Here is a 21595-nt window from a genome sequence, read left to right on the forward strand (position 1 = left end):
TTATAAAGGATGTGTTTATACTTTTGCCCGAAAGTATTATAGTGCCTCATGTGCGGTTGTTTATGTATGTATATAACCTGAAAGTTAGCAGTCGTCGGCTTCAGCCCCCACGCATATAATGCGCGGGTGTTTGAAAAAGCACGTAATCACACTTGATCCAACATCTTGGTCCATTAAGGAGGTGATAGCGCGGCGAACCAGGCAATCGGACTATATAGCTGTAACACTTTCAGTTAGCCATAGGAGTTTGACGGTGGGGCTACTATATAGCCCCCGGTATTTCCGCGTTCATCCGAATACGGTGCGCGTATGTACATGACCGGGAAAGCGGTCCTTCGTTAAGGCGGAGGAGTCCAGAAGATTCCGCTAGGTCATTGAGTGGTTGACCAGTCTCTCGTTGTATCATGACAGTCAGTTTTCGACTTTCTCTACTGAGGTGATCATCCGGAATAACCGGGGCACAATCGCAGTAGTTCTCCTTTGGCCGCCTTAGCCGATAAAACGGAACATAAGGTAGCAAAACCCAGGAGCCGGGCAAACCCAACATTTGACCAAAGACATGATTCGGAGCTGATGCATATAAGGCCAAACTCGCGACGCCGAACACTCCCTAAGGTATTCGGACTTTGTAACATATACTGGGCTGAGGAACACCCTCGATAATGAACCCTGAATTTCCAGATACATGCATGGGTCTGGCGTGCCGAAATGCCAATAATGCCAGCATCCCTCCCGGTTGTGTGAAGTATCCGAAGGGTATGAAGCAACAAAAGACAGTAAAAAAAGGTTTACGCAGGGTCTTAATCTAAAAAGAAACCTCTGAGCGGGGCCCTGCTACACGTCTGCGCATGTGTCTCTGTTGTGCCGTATCCTGGAAGGGTGTAGCATGATGGTCATCTGTAAAAAAGAAAAAACCCAGGTGAAAGACTTCGTGTGGAGAATTGGTTAATCTGAACGAGCCATGGAATGTAATATGTTATTGTATTGATAGGGTCGAGCCGAACTATGGGCCTCTTATTTTTTGCGAGTAGCCCCTAGCACCACCTATGGGGGTATATCTATCAACCCAAGCTCAGGTTCATCTGAGTTATTACATAGGGTGGGGAGCCGGACTCGTCTAACTGTGTCCGTGGTCCTGATGACCGACCATTTATTCTAGTTGGAGGGGCCGCTCAGTGTTCGGCTGCTAGAGCCGCCACATATTCTTCCGCACATAAGGAACGCTCTGTATTTCAGCTATCCGTGATGACGCCACATGGACCGGGCATCTTGAGTTTAAGGTAGGCATAGTGCGGGATTGCGTTAAAGCGAGCGAAGGCCGCTCTTCCGAGTTGTGCGTGATAGCCTCTTCGGAATGGAGCAATGTCGAAGATTAATTCTTCGCTTCTGAAGTTGTCGGGGGTACCGAATATAACCTCTAGTACTAGAGAGCCCGTGCAGCGGGCCTCAACACCTGGTATTACTCCTTTAAAGGTAGTATAATTGTGGATGATTCTTGACGGGTCTATCCCCATTTTGCGGACAGTGTCCTGATATATCAGGTTAAGACTACTGCCGTTGTCCATAAGGACTCGGGTGAGATGGTATCCGTCGATTATTGGGTTGAGCACCAAGGCAGTCGATCCTCCGTGCCGGACACTAGTCGGATGATCCCAGCGATCAAAGGTGATCGGGTAGGCCGACCAGGGATTTAATTTGGGGGCGACGGGCTCTACAGTGTATGCGTCTCGGAGTGCGCATTTGCGCCTTCTCTTTGGATTGTGAGTTGCATAAATCGTGTTCACTGTTTTGACTTCTAGTGGGAATTTTTTCTGTCCCCCAGTGTTCGGCTGGCGAGGCTCATCCTCGTCTTCACTTGGCATCTCCCTCCCCTTATGTTCGGCATTTAGCTTGCCGGCCTGCTTGAAAACCCAGCACTCTCTATGGGTGTGGTTTGCAGGTTTTTCGGGGGTGCCATGAATCTAACATAGCTTGTCTAGAATCTTATTTAGGTTGGATGGTCCATCTCTACTGCGTTTAAATGGCTTCTTCCGTTGACCGGGTCGAGAGCCCCTGAATCCGGCGTTGACCGTCGTATTATCTGGGTTGTCGTCATTGTTCTGACGCTTGTTTTTATTGCATCGCGGCTTCCCGTTGCCATCCCTGACTTCGGATGTGCCTGGGTCGCTGGTGCCGCTACGGGCCAACCAGCTATCCTCGCACGCACAAAAGCAGGTGATAAGGCTTGTTAGGGCTACCATTGTCCTTGGCTTTTCTTCGTCGAGGTGTCCGGCGAGCCATTCATCTTGGATACTATGCTTGAAAGCCGCTAAGGCTTCGGCATCTGGACAGTCAACGATTTGATTCTTCTTGGTGAGAAATCTGTTCCAAAGCTTACGGGCTGACTCTTCGGGTTATTGGATGATGTGACTTAAATTGTCTGCATCCAGAGGTAGGACATAGGTCCCTTGAAAGTTGGCCCTAAAAGCATCCTCAAGTTTCTCCCAACTTCCAATTGAGTTTTCGGGAAGGCTTTTCAACCAATGCCGAGTTGGTCCTTTCAACTTGAGGGGTAGGTATTTAATGGCGTGGAGATCGTCTCCACGAGCCATGTGGATATGAAGGATAAAGTCCTCAATCTAGACCCGAGGGTCTGTTGTTCCGTCGTATGCCTCTATATTCACGGGTTTAAATCCCTCTAGAAATTCATGATCCAGCACCTCATCAGTGAAGCACAGGGGGTGCGCAGCACCCCCGTATTTGGATGTGTCATGGCATGTTGTCGATGGTGGTTGTGTTCGGTATTGATTCCGAGCTGGTATTCGATTGGTACGATCGTTTTGGTGGCAATGATCCTGCGCCAGAGCACGTTTTCTGGATCCGTAAATGGACCTGGCCACACCGGCTTTTTTGTCTAGAAGCTCACGTAAATTGTGTGCTGATTTGTGTGCAGCATCATTAGCCGCCCTGTCGCGTCCACAGGGAGGTCGGTCCGGCTGATCGACCGTATTATTTTTCGGCAGAATGGGCTCTATGGCCTCATCGTCGAATTCGGGAAGCAGCTTGCGCTTTGGGTAGCTCTTTGTGTGGCGATCATCGCCATATGTTTCTTCCGTGTCAAGCACTTTGTTCTATCTGTGGTTGAGCGTATCCTATGTGGCCTTAAGCCTTTGCTTCTGCTTCTTCAAGCTCCTCATGGTGGCAATAAGCCTTCGATGGAGGTTCTCTTGTTCCAAGTGTTTTTCCGGGATGTTGAGTTCATCGGTGTCCGGACTATTCTCCTCTTTGGAGATAGGTTGATGAGTTTTACTCTCGAGATCGCCGTCATCGGACATCGGATCCGGACTGTGTTCATCGTCCCCTAGCTTCTCCTGCTCCATCGCTGGGTCTGTGGGGTCGTCATTTCCTTTGGAGTCGACCGGGGTGTTGTTCTTTCTTGCGCAGTCATCACTGTTTTTGCTGTGGCGGGATTTAGGGCGGCCCCTACGTCGTCGCTTTGGTTTCCGCTCGAGGGTATTATCCTCTGTTGCGTCCTTCCATTCCTCGCCATTGTTTTGTTTGGGTGTATCCACCATATATACATCATATGATGAGGTGGCTGTCCAGTGATGAAGTCATGTACCTAGGGTAGGGTCATGAACCTGACCAAGGTACCCTCCCCAAGGACATCTTTTAGAAGAAGCCGTCTTCCAGTCGACCAAGAGGAACTCCACTCGACGGACTAGAAGACACTCGACAAACCTGAAGACACTCGACCATGAAGACTCACTCGACCACCAGGAGTTCAAGATCTACTCTGTATCCAAACGGTCTGTAATTAAGTAGTCTTAATGGTCATGATGACACTTTATGTAGGGTGTTACCAGTAATGCCAGACCTTAATGTACTTTAACCCTCTGCTACGTGGGCTGGCTGGGGTCCTGGTGCCCTCTATATAAGCCACCCCCTCCACTGGTAGAAGGGTTCGCACCCCTGTAACTCTTACACACATAATCCAGTCGACTGCCTCCGGGCTCCGAGACATAGGGCTGTTACTTCCTCCGAGAAGGGCCTGAACTCGTAAAACACTTGTGTGCACAACTGCTCCATAGCTAGGATCTTGCCTCTCCATACCTACCCCCTATTCTACTGTCAGACTTAGAACCACGACAGTTGGCGCCCATCATGGGGCAGGTGTCTTAGCGACTTGTTGGAGAAGTTGCAATCTTTTTTGATTCCCATCATCATGGTTTCAGGTGGAGTTTTGGTTGAGGGCCGCGAGATCCGTCTCGGCGTGCTCACATTCGTCGCCGATGACTCTGCCTGGCTGCAGGAGGCTCCGCTCGACGTGGATGCGCTCCCAGTCCGCGGAGCTACGCACTTTCGAGCATGCGTCCGCGGCGTCCTTTTGCGGCAACCGTCGACTCAGTATCGGCCGGTTTTCGTGTCATCCTCCCTCCCAGCTTCCCGCCGGCGTAAGCGCTCCGGTTGGTCGAGGCTTCAGCGGTGGGTGAGGCATGCAGTGGCTCGCCAGTCGACCACTGCCCAAGTCGCGGCAATCGAGCCCGACAAATCTCTCTACGGCCTGTTCGACCTGTCGACTGGCTCCGCAGAGACTGCATCCGAATGCGATAGCAGTGATCCGGCGGCGGAGGTCCTGATGGTCAATGGGCCGCACGTTCCCCCGGCTTTCCGTGCATCGAGGGAGGCAACGGCGGAGGCGATCCGTCGCACGACCATGAGGAGTACCGCCCCGAGCCCCTCGACTCGCAGCAGAGGGAAGAGCTTCGCCGCCGGAACATGGATGCGCTTCATACTCCGATAGTTGGGGAAACCCCTGAGGCTCGCGCCTTAGAGGACGTGCACTAGGCCAACCTGGCTGAGCGCACTCGACTGGAGAACCTTCAGCGGGCACTCGACGAGCACGCGCGGCAATGGATTCCAGACTCCAGTCGACGCCAATTCTTTAAACCTCCGACTCAGGTATACCGCACTCCGATCCAGAATTTGGCAGCTGCAACACGTATAGCGGAGTCGATTCAGCCTTCCCAGTCAGAGGCTGGCAGAGGCTTGATGCAGATCAGGGATTTGCTCCGGGCAGTGGGAGATCAGAATCCGAAGGTGTCGCAGTCGCGGAACAGGATTCATAGCAGATCCATGGCGGCGAATACGGTCCAGTCGGCTCATAGCCCCAGATCACCCCTGAGGCATGAAGGGCATGGCGACCGGCACGATCAGTACAGGAACTATGAGCAGTATGATCACCGATTCGATCGCAACGATCGACATCTAGTGCCCACTCCTCCCCCGAGGGGTGGATCATATATGCCTCGACGGCAGGATGACAGACGTTAGCACAGTGGTGGGCGAATAATTCCGGTCGACCCTAGGGAACCAGGCTTTGATGCGAGATCCATCATTGTTCAAGGTCTGGTCGACCAGAACAGAGCCCACAGAGAGGGTAATGACAGAGATGTACCCACCAGCAGCCGAGTGCACGTCTCCGGACCAGAGTGTTTCAGCAGAGCCATCAGAGCCGCGGTGATTCCTCCCAACTTTAGGTTGGCGACTGGAGTCAGCAAGTTCAACGGTGAGTCCAAGCCTGATACTTTGCTTACCGAGTGGCTGTTCAGATCTGCGGCGGAAACGATGAGGTGACCATGAAGCATCTGCCTCTCATGTTGGAAGGGTCAGCCAGGGCATGGCTGAATCAGTTAACACCCAGCAGCATCTACACGTGGGAGGACCTCTCCCGAGTGTTTGTCAAGACGTTTGAAGGAACGTGCAAGTGGTCGGCGGGACTGACAGAGCTGCAGTCTTGCGTACAGAAGTCGAATGAGACTCTGAGGGATTACATCCAGAGATGGATCACGCTGCATCACATAGTAGAAAATGTATCTGATCACCAGGCAGTTTGCGCCTTCAAGGAGGGCGTAAAGTACAGAGAGCTAAGCCTGAAATTCGGTCGAACCGGAGACATGTCTCTGAGTCGAATGATGGAAATAGCCACCAAATATGCCAATGGTGAGGAAGAGGATCGGCTCCGGAGCGGCAAGCACAAGTCAGTCGCCCAGGACATCGGAGGCGGAAATTCCAGTCGGAAGCAAAAGCGTAAAGCCGAGCCAGCTGCACCTGGAGAAGCCTTGGCCCTGAACAAAGGAAAGTTCAAAGGGAAACCCAAGGGGCTTGGAACCCCAAGAAAGTAAAAGATAAAGAAGGAAATGACGTGATGGATTTACCATGTCACATCCACACCAAGAAAGACGAAGAGGGTAATTTCATCTACCCGAAGCATACCACTCGACAGTGTCGACTCCTGATACAGCAGTTCCAAGGGAAGCAGCCCAAGGACAAAGAAAAAGAGTCGGACAAGGTTGAGGACAAGGAGGATAGTGACGAGGAATATCCGCAGGTCAATTCCACCTTGATGATTTTTGCCGATGTTGAGAGCAAAAACCGACTGAAAGTTATAAACCGAGAGGTGAATATGGCTGCTCCGTCAACACCCAATTACCTGAAGTGGTCTCAGACTGCCATTACATTCGACCAATCTGACCACCCCACGCACATAGCCACCCCTGGGAGGCAAGCGCTGGTGGTCGACCCAGTCGTTGAAGGCACTCGACTGACCAAAGTGTTGATGGATGGCGGCAGCAGTTTGAATATACTGTATGCTGAGACGCTGAAAGGGATGGGCATTCCGATGTCCAGACTGAGCACAAGCAACATGAGTTTTTATGGAGTCATCCCTGGCAAGAAGGCCGCATCACTCGGCCAGATTGCTCTTGATGTAGTTTTTGGTGATTCAAAGAATTTCCGCAAAGAGAAGCTGACATTTGAGGTTGTGGATTTCCAGAGTGCCTATCATGCAATTTTGGGCAGGCCAGCTTATGCACGTTTTATGGCTCGACCATGTTACGTGTACCTCAAACTAAAGATGCCTGGCCCTAAAGGCGTGATCACTGTCACTGGTAACCGCAAGAAGGCAGAAGAGTGCTTCCAGAAAGGCTCAAAGATCGCCGATGCTCAGATGGTGGCAGAAGTGGCAGGAACACCAAAGGAATGCAGACCCGAGTGATTTGTTGCGAGCCAAAAAGCCTGCTACGGAATCAGCGTTTCAGTCGTCCGGTGAGACAAAACCCGTTCACATCCACCCGACCGACCCTAACGCTGCTCCGACTCATATCTCCACAACACTCGACCCCAAATAGGAAGAAGCGCTCATCCAGTTCCTCCGTGAGAACTGGGACATCTTTGCATGGAAACCTTCTGACATGCCGGGTGTACCCAGGGGACTGGCTGAGCATCGTCTACGAGTCGATTCAAAGGCAAAACCTGTGAAGGAACATCTGCGACGGTCCGCCGTCCAGAAAAGGAAGGCCATTGGCGAGGAAGTGGCTCGGCTCCTAGCAGCAGAGTTTATCCGAGAGATTTACCACTCCGAGTGGCTCGCCAATGTCGTCATGGTCCCCAAAAAGGACAATTCGCTTCGCATGTGCATCGATTTTAAGCATATCAATCGGGCCTGCCCGAAAGATCATTTTCCTCTTCCCCGCATCGACCAAATAGTCGACTCGACTACGGGATGTGAGCGACTTTCTTTCTTGGACGCTTATTCCGGGTACCATCAGATCCGTCTGTTTGGACCCGATGAGATCAAAACGGCTTTCATCACCCCATTTGGGTGCTTCTGTTATGTCACCATGCCATTCGGCCTCAAGAATGCCGGAGCCACGTTCATGAGGATGATTCAGAAGTGTTTGCTCACTCAAATCAGTCGGAATGTGGAAGCGTACATGGATGACATTGTGGTCAAGTCACGGAAAAGTTCCGACCTGCTGACTGACCTAGCTGAAACATTTGCCAACCTCAGGAGGTACGATATCAAGCTTAACCCATCCAAGTGCACATTCGGAGTTCCTGGTGGAAAATTACTCGGTTTTCTCGTTTCCGAACGAGGAATCAATGCAAACCCAGAGAAAGTAGGCACAATACTCCGAATGAAATGACCTGTGCGTGTGCACGATGTTCAGAAGCTTACTTGTTGCTTGGCCGCTTTAAGTCGATTCATCTCTCGTCTCGGTGAGAAGGCATTGCCTCTTTACCGACTGATGAAGAAGTCAGACAAGTTCGAGTGGACTCCTGAAGCTGACGCAGCGTTTGCAGAGTTAAAAACCCTACTTTCCACCCAGCCGGTGCTTGCTGCTCTAATCAGCAAAGAGCCTTTGCTGCTTTACATTGCAGCCACAGGACAAGTCGTCAGTACTTTACTTACGGTAGAGCGGGAAGAAGAAGGGAAAGCCTTCAAAGTTCAGCGCCCAGTATATTACATTTCCGAAGTCCTGACCCCATCCAAGCAACGATACCCTCATTATCAGAAGCTTGTATATGGGATTTATATGACCATGAAGAAAGTTGCTCACTACTTCTCTGACCATATCATCACAGTCGTCACCGACGCCCCCTTATCAGAGATTCTGCACAACAGAGACGCAACCGGTCGAGTGGCAAAATGGGCGATTGAACTTCCTTCCCCTAGATATCAGATTTGAGGCAAAGAAAGCTATCAAGTCCCAAGCAATAGCAGATTTCCTCGCCGAGTGGACTGAACAGCAGTTACCGACCCAAGTTCACTCGGAGCACTGGACTATGTTCTTCGATGGCTCCAAAATGCTGAATGGTTCCGGTGCCGGAGTGGTCTTGGTTTCCCCCCGAGGAGATAAGCTCAGATATGTACTCCAGATTCACTTTGATTCCTCCAACAATGAAGCGGAATACGAAGCACTCTTGTACGGGTTGCGTATGGCCATTTCACTCGGCGTCCGTCGCCTCATGGTCTACGGTGACTCGGACTTAGTGGTCAACCAAGTGATGAAGGAGTGGGACGTCAGAAGCCCAGCCATGACTGGTTACTGCAATGCAGTCAGAAAGCTGGAGAAGAAATTTGAGGGATTAGAGCTCCATCACGTTCCCCGACTGAAAAATCAAGCAGCCGATGACTTGGCGAAGATAGGTTCAAAGAGAGAAGCCATTCCGAGTGGCGTGTTTTTGGAGCATGTTCACACGCCGTCGGTTCAAGAAGATCCTTTCACTGAGGAAGCCCCGCAGCCAAAAAGCGCCACAGATCCGACTGAAGTCGAGGTCCCAGCTGTGGTCGACTTAATCATGGAAGTTCTGGTCATCACTCCCGACTGGACAGTGCCCTATATCGCCTATATTCTGAGGAAAGAGCTCCCCGAGAATGAAGAAGAGGCTCGAGAGATCGTCCGCCGATCCAAAGCCTTCACCGTCATGAGGGGACAGTTGTACAGAGAAAGTGCGACTGGAGTCAGCCAGAAATGCATAACACCGGAAGAAGGTCGAATGATTCTCAACGACATCCACTCGGGGACCTGTGGCCATCATGCGTCCTCTCGGACCATCGTGGCTAAAGCATACCGAGCGGGTTTCTACTGGCCCAGAGCAAATGAGATGGCAAAAGAGATAGTCGACAAGTGTGAAGGATGTCAATTCTACTCCAATATGTCGCACAAACCCGCCTCAGCCTTGAAGACCATTCCACTCGTCTGGCCTTTCACTGTATGGGGGCTGGATATGGTTGGACCACTGAGAACAGGCAGAAACGGCTACACCCATGTATTGGTAGCAGTCGACAAGTTCACCAAGTGGATTGAGGCTAAACCCATCAAGAATCTGGATGCCGGCACCGCCGTCAGCTTCATCAGGGAGTTGGTATTCAGATATGGAGTTCCCCACAGTATCATCACAGACAATGGGTCAAACTTCGACTCCGAAGAATTCAGAACCTTCTGCGCATCTCAGGGTACACGAGTCGACTATGCTTCAGTCGCCCACCCTCAATCGAATGGACAAGCAGAACGAGCAAATAGCTTAATTCTCAAAGGGTTGAAACCCCGACTGATGCGCGACCTCAAGCACGCAGCTGGTGCATGGGTCGACGAACTTCCGTTGGTGCTTTGGGGATTAAGGACCACGCCAAACCGGTCGACTGGGAGGACTCCGTTCTTCTTGGTCTACGGAGCTGAAGCAGTCTTGTCGAGTGACCTGCTTCACAACGCACCCCGAGTCGAACTCTACACCGAAGCTGAAGCAGAGCAAGCCCCACAGGACGCGGTCGACCTTCTAGAAGAAGAAAGAGAAATGGCCTTGATCCGATCGACCATTTACCAGCAGGACTTGCGTCGCTTCCATGCCAGAAATGTGAAGAGTCGAGCTTTCCAGGAAGGAGATTTAGTTCTCCGAGTGGATCAGCAGAAACCACACAAGCTTGCTCCTACTTGGGAAGGTCCCTTCATCGTCACCAAGGTTCTCCATAATGGGGCATACCACCTTTACAATGTCGAGCACTAGATTGACGAGCCCCGAGCATGGAACGCGGACCTGCTCCGCCCTTTTTATACTTAAGTTTTTCACTCGGATGAGTTGTAATAAAAGTACTCCTGTAGTGTATTCATCAAAGACAAGAGTTTCATAATTTTCTCAGTAATTGTTATTGCTTTTGTTCTCATAAATCTGTCCCCCAGTGGGTGGCTTAGCCGCGAACCCGTTTCGCCTAAGCTTGTAAAAAATCCTACCGAGTGGTAAGCCAGCCTTCCACTCGGAGGCTTAGCTGCGAATCCGTTTCGCCTAAGTTAAACAAAATCCTACCGAGTGGTGAGCCAGCCTTCCACTCGGAGGCTTAGCTGCAGTCCAAGTACTCGCCTAAGTAAACAAAATCCTACCGAGTGGTAAGCCAGCCTTCCACTCGGGGGCTTAGCTGCAGCCCAGTGCTCGCCTAAGTTTTGAAAATCCTACCGAGTGGTAAGCCAGCCTTCCACTCGGAGGCTTAGCTGCAGCCCAGTGCTCGCCTAAGTTTTTGAAAATCCTACCGAGTGATAAGCCAGTCTTCCACTCGGAGGCTTAGCTGCAACCTAGTGTTCGCCTAAGAATAAAAGACATCGTACGCTTCGCAAGGAGGACGAGGCGCAGGTCGACCCCTGCTTCCTCCTTCCGAGCTACGTCACAAACACAACGTGCGTTTCGCAAGGAGTACGAAGCGCGGGTCGACTGCTACCTTCTCCTCCAAAGCCGTGCCACGAAAATCCTACCGAGTGGGGAGCAAACCTCCCACTCGGGGCTTAGCTGCAGCCCAGTGCTCGCCTAAGTTTCTAAAATCCTACCGAGTGGAGAGCAAACCTCCCACTCGGGGGCTTAGCTGCAGCCCAGTGCTCGCCTAAGTTTCTAAAATCCTACCGAGTGGAGAGCAAACCTCCCACTCGGGGGCTTAGCTGCAGCCCAGTGCTCGCCTAAGTTTCTAAAATACCTACCGAGTGGAGAGCAAACCTCCCACTCGGGGGCTTAGCTGCAGCCCAGTGCTCGCCTAAGTTTTAAAAAAAAACTACCGAGTGGAGAGCAAACCTCCCACTCAGGGGCTTAGCTGCAGCCCAGTGCTCGCCTAAGTTTCTAAAAACCTACCGAGTGGAGAGCAAACCTCCCACTCGGGGGCTTAGCTGCAGCCCAGTGCTCGCCTAAGTTTCTAAAAACCTACCGAGTGGAGAGCGAACCTCCCACTCGGGGGCTTAGCTGCAGCCCAGTGCTCGCCTAAGTTTCTAAAATCCTTCCGAGTGGAGAACAAGTTTCTCACTCAGAGGCTTGGTTGCAACCCAGCACTCGCCCAAACATGACGAGCACAAGTCAACTGCAATTTGTGCTTGACTCCTACCTGCAAAAGAGCATTACAGATACTAGTATATATTCCAACCCAAAGAAGATGGTTGTCCGAAAGAAGCAAACGTATTTCAACGGCAAATCAAGTTCGGATAACGTCCTACGGACCCAGAAGTGCTCAGGCATCAAGCCTGTTAAAGTTTGTCGGTTACAAAAATCACTCGGCATTCCGAGGCAAATTCAAATCATCGAGCATAGAAGTTTTTTACCCCTCCTGCGGAGGGCTGGAAGGCGCAACAAACTCGTCCAGGTCGATCCCATCTGCGATCCGAGTGGCAGCCGCGATGAAGGTCTCCATGAAAGAACGGAAGTCATGCTTCCTAGTGTTGGCCACCTTGAGAGACACCAGCTTGTCTTCTCTCGCTTCCTTGCAGTGGACGCGGACCAAGGACAGAGCGACGTCAGCATCGCACCTGGCAGAAGACTTCTTCCATTCTTGCACTCGACTTGGAACTTCGTTCAGTCGAGTCATCAGCGACTCAAGGTCGTTCTGAAGCGTTTCTTCTGGCCAGAGCGATGTGTCGATGCGCGATGTTGCGGCCTTCAGTCTTGCAAGGTAATCGACCACTGCAGCAATGCGAGACTCGAGGCGGAGCACGTTCATAGCGGTTTCATCCTTCACCGGGGAATTGATGGGATCCAAGCCAGTCTCCACTCGACTAGTCTCCTCTTCAAAGTTTTGGCAGAATTCTGTGGACACGATTCAAGGATAAGCTAATGCCCTTACAGCAAGTCAGTAATTACCAATCGGAGATAAGGGGTTACCTTCGAGCATGAGGAATAGCTTCTTGGCGAGTCCTCCCAGATAAACCTCCAAGTCATTCTTCTTTCCTGCCAGTTCGCCAGCTTTGTCACTCAGGACCATATTGGCATTCTTCAGTCGAGTGACTTCTTGGTTGTCCACGTCGAGAGCAGCTTTCAGATTAGTGTTTTCCTCTTCAAGTTTGTTGACAGAAGCCAACTTCTCTTCTGCAAGTTTTGTCTTGTCCGAAGCCGCTTTCTGCGCCTCGGCGAGGTCAAGGTCCTTCTTCTTCAGAGCATCCCTCAGTTTTTCTGCAAAAATCACAATAAGATCAGACTCGGAGACAGGCAAGAAGCAAGGACAGTCGTCAAGATTCTCACCAAACATACCTTTTGCCTCCTCCTTCGACTTCGTAAAGTTCTCTTGGACAAGCTTCTGGTCAAGTTCAAGCTGGATATGCTTGTTCTCCAATTCGGTATAACGAGAAACAAGGTCACAAGATTTCTGCGAAAGTTCAGTCGACAGACATCAACGACAGATCACTTCTGAGTGACTAAAAGAAAAATCATAGTATTTCTAAGACTACAAATGAATATAAACATTCAACTGTAGTCTCGGGGACTACACCCAGTGGATGCACTCAGCGTGCCCCCACTAGTTCTATCAGCTAGACTCAGAGTCGATCAGTCGACCGGAAGCAGTTAACTGTCAGCAGTAAAAAAACAGACCATAGCCGACTGCCAGCAATCGACCACGGTCTCGGGGACTACACCCAGTGGGTGCACTCAGCGTGCCCCCACCAGTTCTATTATTCCACTCGACCAAGCACGAGTGAAACAAGTAAAGTGAGAAATCTCAAGACACAAAGACTACAGTCGACTGCCAGCAGTCCACCGTAGAATTGACACACCCAGTGGGTGCATGACAAACATCAAGATTTCCAGTCGGTGTTTAACTAACCTGGACATTACTCTGGAGAGCTGAACTCGCGTCATAAGCTGCTTGGCTGGCGGTTCGGATCGCCTTCACCTGCTCCATCATAATCCCGGCCTGGCGTATGGCTTCCTTGGCAGCGCTTGCTTGGTCCTCCGGGACGTGGTAGGTGGAGAAGAGAGAAGGCGGGTCAGCACTCGACGACGAAGGGCGGGCAACCGTCAATGGCTCCGCAAAGGACACGGTAGCCCAAGCAACGTTCATCCCCTCTGGAATCAGTGGTCCAGGTGCTGACACAACCTGAGCAGCCTTGCCAGCACTCGCCTTCCTGCTCCTCCTCTGCCTCAGTGGTGCTTCATTGTCATCGTCAGGGAGATCGATGACAACGCTAGGTGGAGCTGCAGAAGAAGTTCAAAGTCAAAAATAAAGATTCAATTGACCGAAAGCGAAACCGCGCAGATCATACCAGGATGAGAAGTAGCAGCATCTTCCATTTATTGGTCCTCATGCCTGGCTGAAGTTTCAGAAGTAGCAGCACTGTGATTTCAAAAATCAGTCTATTAGCAATTGAGTCGACCAAGAATGTATCCATGATAAAAGGAAAAACATGAGTTATGCTGTTACCTAAAAATAGTCGGAATCTCCATCCTCATCTTCGGTAGGGCCTTCGTCGGTTTTGTCGGGGCCGCTTGGAGTTGCTTCGATGCCTTCTCAGTCGGCGCAGGTGAAGTTGTCCGAGGGCGTTTCGTCGACTGCCCAGCAGGCACGACTCCCTTGCCACGTTCGGCCGCGGGTTCGTGGGCAAGCTTGGACCTCCTTTCGGAACGAGGAGGCACAACTTCCTCCTCCTCTTCCTCCTCCTCTTCCTCCTCATCGGATCCTGCATCTTCATCACCCTCATCACCATCCGATTCCCACTCCTCTTGACTTTCACCTCCACTTCCTTCCTCCTCCTTGGCCTGCGCCTGCGCCCCGTTGGGCATCGAATACAACTCAGTGGTCTCCTAAAAGACAACAAGTAAGACAAAAGTCAATCGACTGGTCTGCGACGAAAACAAAACGGACGGAACGAGAATACAATCGGAGAAAAGTGATCCTACCTTGTCTGCCTCATAAGATTGGTCGAGTGGCGGGATCCTCCTGGCTCCATGAGGGTTGTCCTTGTTCCCTGTGATGGCAGTCATCCACCTCTCCAGCGTGGCATCGTCGACCTCTTCAGGGTGGACCCGAGAGGTGTCTTCAGTACCAGAATACAACCACATTGGGTGGCCCCGGTACTGGAGTGGTTGGATGCGCCGCCGAAGGAAAACCTCCAGAAGGTCCATGCCAGTCACACTGTCACGAATCAACTGGACTACTCGCTCCATCAACATTTTAACCTGAGCCTTCTCCTCCGGAACTACTTTCAGAGAGGATGGCTTGTTCACTCGACTCATAGAGAAGGGAGGGAGCCCAGTCGACTGCCCTGGCGTCGACTGGTCTTGGCAGTAGAACCAGGTCGACTGCCACCCTCTGACCGACTCGGGAAGGGTCATAGCTGGGAAAGCGCTCTTACTCCTCATCTGGACCCCGAGACCCCCACACATCTGGATTACCTGAGTTCTCTCGTCATTGGGGCTGGCCTTTTTCACCGTCTGAGAACGACAAGTGAATATGTGTTTGAAGAGGCCCCAGTGCGGCCGACAACCCAAGAAGTTTTCACACAAAGATACAAAGGCGGCGAGATAGGCAATGGAATTGGGGGTAAAGTGGTGAAGCTGAGCCCCAAAGAAATTCAGAAACCCTCGAAAGAAAAGATGCGGTGGCAGAGAGAACCCTCGATCTACATGAGTCGCCAAGAGGACACACTCACCCTCCTGAGGCTGTGGCTGCCACTCCATCCCCGGGAGCCTCGCCGCCCCGTGCGCAATCAGGCCTTCGTTGGCCAGGTCGTTGAGATCCTTTTGGGTGATGATCGAGCGGATCCAATCACCCTAGATCCAACCTTGTGGCAAACGGGACCGCGACGAGGATCCCCCTCGACTGGTCGCTCTCCCCTTCACCTTCGCCGTCGCCGTCGCCTTCTTCGCCCGCTCCAAAGCCGCCATCTTCTCTTTTACCATTGTCGCTGACGAGGCTGGAACGGAGCAGCAGCGTCGGGCAGTTGGTGGGTGCAGCAGATGAATCTGGAGGTGAGGGAGGAGAAAATGAGGTGGCATTGTTCAAAAAACCTGCGCCAGTTTCCTTATATGGAGTCACTTCCGAGTGGCTGAAAGGTAGGCCCAGGCGATCCTGTCAAATCCTGGAACAATCGCGCAACTGATACGTGGAGAAAAAGGCGGCGCGAGAATTGAGGCATCCCTGCCTTATCCCATCCGAGTACTGCGGTCTTCTCCGCTTCGCGTGCTTCCCAAAATTCGGATCCCACTAAATCCGCTAACCACAAGGCAACTTGTCAGATGGAAGATCTCCTGCGATCCATCCCTCGGAAATCTCCAAGTTCATAAAGTTCACTCGACAGATATAAAGAATGGATCAAGGTGACTGAACGAAAGTTGACACCCTCACTTGAAAGTCATTGATCCAGAGCAAAACACCTTTACAGCACCAGAAAGCAGGTCGGAAAGATTGCCAACTCCTTCCTCACTCAAACCTCGATCCATTCGGGGGCTACTGATGAAGTCATGTACCTAGGGTAGGTTCATGAACCTGACCAAGGTACCCTCCCCTAGGACATCTTTTAGAAGAAGCCGTCTTCCAGTCGACCAAGAGGAACTCCACTCGACGGACTAGAAGACACTCGACGAACCTGAAGACACTCGACCATGAAGACTCACTCGACCACCAGGAGTTCAAGATCTACTCTATATCCAAACGGTCTGTAATTAAGTAGTCTTAATGGTCATTATGACACTTTATGTAGTGCGTTACCAGTAACACCAGACCTTAATGTACTTTAACCCTCTGCTACGTGGGCTGGCTGGGGTCCTGGCGCCCTCTATATAAGCCACCCCCCTCCACTGGTAGAAGGGTTCGCACCCCTGTAACTCTTACACACATAATCTAGTCGACCGCCTCCGGGCTCCGAGACGTAGGGTTGTTACTTCCTCCGAGAAGGGCCTGAACTCGTAAAACACTTGTGTGCACAACTGCTCCATAGCTAGGATCTTGCCTCTCCATACCTACCCCCTATTCTACTGTCAGACTTAGAACCACGACATCCAGCGCCCCGTGGGCGGTGGTCCCTGTTCATCTCCGACATTGTCGTCCATACCGTCGATGTATTCGGAGTCGAAATCAAGCATGTCGGTTAAGTCATCGACAGTGTCTATTAAATGGGTGATGGGTGGGGAACGAATTTCTTCGTCGTCTGCTTCCCACTCGAGCCAGACATAGTTCGGCCAAGATCTCGTGATAAGGAGAGAGATCTTAATGAATTTAGCACATCACCCAAGGGTGGGTGCTGAAAGATATCCGCGGAGGTGAACTCCATGACCGGTGCCCAATCAGATTCGATACGCACGAACGTATGCGGTTCAGATCCTGTAGCCAGAGACGAGTCCGAGGGTCCAATGATACCGGCCTCATAGGAGGTGGGATTAGTGTTCGGCGCCAAGGCCGATGAGTGTGCGGCCTCTGTGGCGGGGCCCATCCACTCATCCTCAGATGGCATAATCTGCTCCGGATTGAGTCCCGGAGCAGCCGCAAGCGCGATCCCCCGAATACTGTCCGATGGCAGATCTAAGTCATGCTCGTTGATACTGTTCGGCGCACCTAACATGGGGTCGAATCCGTCGAAGATCAAGTCTCCATGGATGTCGGCGGTGTAGTTCAAGCTTCCAAACCAGACCTGACGGCCAGGGGCGTAGCTATCGATCTTCTCCAGATGGCCAAGCGAGTTGGCCCGTAGTACGAAGCCGCCGAATACGAAGATGTGTCCGGGGAGGAAAAACTCCCCCTGGACCGTGTTGTTGAAGACGATTGAACGAGCCATCTAGCCTTATTGCGGCGACACAGTGGAACTCTCAATAAAAGCACCAATGTCGGTTGTCCAAAAACCGGCGGATCTCAGGTAGGGGGTCCCGAACTGTGCGTCTAAGGCTAATGGTTGTCGTGGTTCTAAGTCTGACAGTAGAATAGGGGGTAGGTTATGGAGAGGCAAGACCTAGCTATGGAGCAGTTATGCACACAAGTGTTTATGAGTTCAGGCCCTTCTCGGAGGAAGTAACAGCCCTACGTCTCGGAGCCCAGAGCTGCGGTCGACTAATTATATGTGGTGAGAGTTTACAGGGGTGCGAACCCTTCTACCAGTTGGATGGGGGTGGCTTATATGAGGACGCCAGGACCCCAGCCAACCCACTAGCGGCAGGGTTTAAAGTACATTAAGGTATGCCGTTACTGTGCAACGCCTTACATAAAGTGTCATCATGACCATAAAGACTACTTAATTATAGACCGTTGGATTCAGAGTAGATCTTGAACTCCTGGTGGTCGAGTGAGTCTTCTTGGTCGAGTGTCTTCAGGTTCGTCGAGTGTCTTCTAGTCCGTCGAGTGGAGTTCCTCTTGGTCGACTGGAAGACGGCTTCTTCTAAAAGATGTCCTTGGGGAGGGTACCTTGGACAGGTTCATGACCCTATCCTAGGTACATGACTTCATCAGTAGCCCCCGAATGGATCGAGGTTTGAGTGAGGAAGGAGTTGGCAATCTTTCCGACCTGCTTTCTGGTGCTGTAAAGGTGTTTTGCTCTGGATCAATGACTTTCAAGTGAGGGTGTCAACTTTCGTTCAGTCGGCTTGATCCATTCTTTATATCTGTCGAGTGAACTTTATGAACATGGAGATTTCCGAGCGACGGATCACAGGAGATCTTCCGTCTGACAAGTTGCCCTGTAGTTAGCGGATTTAGTGGGATCAGAATTTTGGGAAGCGCGCGAAGCGGAGAAGACCGCGGTACTCAGATGGGATAAGGCAGGGACGCCTCGATTCTCGTGCCGCCTTTTTCGCCATGTATCACCTGCGCGACTGTTTCGGGATTTAACAGGAACGCCCGGGCCTACCTGTCGGCCACTCGGAAGTGACTCCATATAAGGAACCTGACGGAGGTTTTTTGAACAGTGCCTCCTCATTTTCCCCTCCCTCGTCTCCAGATTCATCCGCTGCACCCACCAACTGCCCAGCGCCGCTGCTCCGTTCCAGCCTCGTCGGCGACAATGGTGAAAGAGAAGACGGTGGCTTTGGAGCGGGCGAAGAAGGCGACGGCGAAGGTGAAGGGGAGAGCGACCAGTCGAGGGGGATCCTCGTCGCGGTCCCATTTGCCGCAAGGTTGGATCCAGGGTGATTGGATCCGCTCGACCATCACCCAAAAGGATCTCGACGACCTGGCCAACGAAGGCCTGATTGCGCATGGGGCGGCGAGGCTTCCGGGGATGGAGTGGCAGCCACAGCCTCAGGAGGGTGAGTGTGTCCTCTTGGCGACTCATGTAGATCGTGGGTTCTCTCTGCCGCCGCATCCTTTCTTTCGAGGGTTTCTGAATTTCTTCGGGGCTCAGCTCCACCACTTTACACCCAATTCCATTGCCTATCTCACTGCTTTTGTATCTTTGTGTGAAAACTTCTTGGGTTGTCGGCCGCATTGGGGCCTTTTCAAACATATATTCACCTGTTGTTCTCAGACGGTGAAAAAAGCCAGCCCCAATGACGAGAGAACTCAGGTAATCCAGATGTGCGGGGGTCTTGGGGTCCAGATGAGGAGTAAGAGCGCTTTCCCAGCTATGACCCTTCCCGAGTCAGTCAGAGGGTGGCAGTCGACCTGGTTCTACTGCCAAGACCAGCCGACGCCAGGGTAGTCGACTGGACTCCCTCTCTTCTCTATGAGTCGGGTGAACAAGCCATCGTCTCTGAAAGTAGTTCCAGAGGAGAAGGCTCAAGTAAAAATGCTGACGGAGCGTGTAGTCCAGTTGATTCATGATGGTGTGACTGGCATGGATCTTCTGGAGGTTTTCCTTCGGCGGCGCATCCAACCGCTCCAGTATCGGGGCCACCCGATGTGGTTGTATTCTAGTACTGAAGACACCGCTCGGGTCCACCCCGAGGAGGTCGACGATGCCACACTGGAGAGGTGGATGACCGCCATCACAGGGAACAAGGACAACCCTCGTGGAGCCAGGAGGATCCCGCCACTGGACCAATCTTATGAGGCAGACAAGGTATGATCACTTTTCTCCGATTGTACTCTCATTCCGTCCGTTCTGTTTCGTCGTGGACCAGTCGATTGACTTTTGTCTTGCTTGATGTCTTTCAGGAGACCACTGAGTTGTATTCGATGCCCAATGGGGCGCAGGCGCAGGCCGAGGAGGAGGAAGGAAGTGGAAGTGAAAGTCAAGAGGACTGGGAATCGGATGGTGATGAGGGTGACGAAGATGCAGGCTCCGATGAGGAGGAAGAGGAGGAGGAGGAGGAGGAGAAGTTGTGCCTCCCCGTTCTGAAAGAAGATCCAAGCTCGCCCACGACCCTGCGGTCGAACGCGGCAAGGGAGTCGTGTCTGCTGGTCAATCGACGAAACACCCTCGGACGACTTCACCGGCGCCGACTGAGAAGGCGTCGAACCAACCCCGAGCGGCCCCGACAAAACCGGCGAAGGCCCTACCGAAGATGAGGATGGAGATTCCGGCTGTTTCTGGGTAACAGCATGACTCATGTTTTTCCTTTTAACATGGATATATTGTTGGTCGACTCAATCGCTGACCGACTGATTTTTGAAATCGCAGTGCTGCTACTTCTGAAACTTCAGCCAGGCATGAGGATCAAGAAATGGAAGATGCTGCTACTTCTCATCCTGGTATGATCTGCGCGGTTTCTCTTTCGGTCGATTGAATCTTTGTTTTTGACTTTGAACTTCTTCTGCAGCTCCACCTAGCATTGTCATCGATCTTCCTGACGATGATGATGAAGCGCCCCTGATGATGATGAAGCGCCCCTGAGACCGAGGAGGAGCAGGAAGGTGACTGTTGGCAAGGCTGCTCAGGTCATGTCAGCACCCAAACCACTAGTTCCAGAGGGGAGCAACGTTGCTCGGGCTACCGTGTCCTTTGCGGAGCCGTTGACGGTTGCCCGCCCTTCATCGTCGAGTGCTGACCCACCTTCTCTCTTCTCCACCTACCACATCCCGGAGGACCAAGCAAGCGCTGCCAAGGAAGCCATACGCCAAGCCGGGATTATGATGGAGCAGGTGAAGGCGATCCGAACCGCCAGCCAAGCAGCTTATGACGCGAGTTCAGCTCTCCAGAGTAATTTCTAGGTTAGTTAAACACCGACTGGAAATCTTGATGTTTGTCATGCACCCACTGGGTGTGTCAATTGGAATGTCGGGATTAGTGGGGGCATGCTGAGTGCACCCACTGGGTGTATTCCCCGGGACTATGGTGGACTGCTGGCAGTCGACTGTAGTCTTTGTGTCTTGAGATTTCTCACTTTTACTTGTTTCACTCGAGCTGGTCGAGTGGAATCATGGAACCGGTGGGGGCACGCTGAGTGCACCCACTGGGTGTAGTCCCCGAGACCGTGGTCGATTGCTGGCAGTCGGCTATGGCCTGAATAATTCTTCCTCTTTTTTATCTAACTGCTTACAGTTAACTGCTTCCGGTCGACTGATCGACTCTGAGTCTAGCTGATAGAACTAGTGGGGGCACGCTGAGTGCACCCACTGGGTGTAGTCCCCAAGACTACAGTTGAATGTTTAGATTCAGCTGTAGTCTTAGAAATACTATGATTTTTCTTTTAGTCACTCGGAAGTGATCTGTCTTTGATGTCTGTCGACTGAACTTTCGCAGAAATCTTGTGACCTTGTTTCCCGTTATACCAAGTTGGAGAACAAGCATATCCAGCTTGAACTTGACCTGAAGCTTGTCCAAGAGAACTTCACGAAGTCGAAGGAGGAGGCAAAAGGTATGTTTGGTGAGAATCTTGACGACTGTCCTTGCTTCTTGCCTGTCTCCGAGTCTGATCTTGTTGTGATTTTTGTAGAAAAACTGAAGGATGCTCTGAAGAAGAAGGACCTTGACCTCGTCGAGGCGCAGAAAGCGGCTTCGGACAAGACAAAACTTGCAGAAGAGAAGTTGGCTTCTGTCAGCAAACTTGAAGAGGAAAACACTAATCTGAAAGCTGCTCTCGATGTGGCCAACCAGGAAGTCACTCGACTGAAGAATGCCAATATGGTCCTGAGCGACAAAGCTGGCAAACTGGCGGGAAAGAGGAACGA

This window comes from Triticum aestivum, chromosome 3B, assembly GCF_018294505.1.
Source record: "Triticum aestivum cultivar Chinese Spring chromosome 3B, IWGSC CS RefSeq v2.1, whole genome shotgun sequence".
Lineage (NCBI taxonomy): Eukaryota > Viridiplantae > Streptophyta > Magnoliopsida > Poales > Poaceae > Triticum > Triticum aestivum.